The following is a 1,046-nucleotide window of genomic DNA, read 5'->3' as shown; positions in this document are numbered from 1 at the left end:
CGCACACGCGCTCTCGAGCTTGCCGGGGGGCGTGGTCGCAGCGCCCGCGGTGCATGCCGGGGCGGGGCGGCGGGCCGCTCTCCGGTCCCGGCGTGGCAGAGCGAGTGTTGGGTCGGCTGTGGGCGTTGAGGACTTGGGTCAGGTTCTTTCCCGGCCTCTGAGAAGGCTGCGAGCTGATAGGTTAGAGCACTGAGTGCGGGCCATGCGGATGACGCAGCTCAAGCCACGCGTCCGTCCAGGTCCTCTTCTAAGGCTCCATGTGGCCGGGGTGCCGGAGCTTGGAGAGCTCAGGAGTGCTGACGTTTTTGAAAATTCACTTTAAAGGGGCTGGGGATTTAGCTCAGCGGCACAGCGCCGGCCTGGCAAGCGCGAGGTCGTGAGTTCGATTCCCGGTACCGGAAAAAAAAAAAAAAATCACTTTAAGCAGACATTCGGAGCAAGTCCCTCGGAGGGTTTTTCCGTTGGCACTAGTGGTGCTTCGCTTCCTGGGGACGGAGCTGCCCCTCCGCCTCCGGCTGCCCCGGCGTGCAGCTCGGGCCCGCGCCGCAGCGCGTACTGGTCGACCTCCCGGACGCCCCGTCCCTCCGCACTTGGTTCCTGACCTGCACAGTGGGACGGGAACAGTGCTGGCCTCCAGGGTGTTGTGAGTTGCTCACGTGATATGTCGGGCGCACAGTAAGTGTTCAGTACTGAGGTTTCATTGTTGATTGCCAGCCTGTGCGGAGTACAGACTGGAAGCCATCGCTGAGCCTACAGCGGAGAACAGACCACGCGGGGGGAGGGGAAGAGGGGACCGGGAAGAGCGGTAGGGTGTACAGTCGGCGCAGCAGTTTAACAGCTGCACTGATGTAGTGATCGCCATGTTCAAAACACAGGACTTCATATAAAATGTCTTGACTCACTTTCGTATCAGATTTTTAATTTGTTTAAAATGTCAAACTAGGGGCTGGGAAAAAAAAAAACAACTAGGGGCTGGGGATTTAGCTCAGAGGCACAGCGCAATTCCCGGTACCAGAAAAAAAAAAAACAAACAAACCGCCCCCGCC

The 1,046-nt window shown here is 58.7% G+C and overlaps 1 protein-coding gene across 2 annotated transcripts in view; it reads right to left on the bottom strand.

The window, feature by feature from the left end:
• Positions 1 to 1,046, bottom strand: part of Xpot (exportin, tRNA) — a 43,904-nt gene that overhangs the window by 32,411 nt on the left and 10,447 nt on the right. The window lies entirely within an intron of this gene.

The sequence above is a fragment of the Chinchilla lanigera genome, unplaced genomic scaffold, assembly GCF_000276665.1.
Source record: "Chinchilla lanigera isolate Chin_1 unplaced genomic scaffold, ChiLan1.0 scaffold00057, whole genome shotgun sequence".
NCBI classification, from domain to species: domain Eukaryota; kingdom Metazoa; phylum Chordata; class Mammalia; order Rodentia; family Chinchillidae; genus Chinchilla; species Chinchilla lanigera.
Note: the sequence above shows the minus strand (reverse complement) of the source record. Positions and strands in the feature narration are given on the sequence as shown.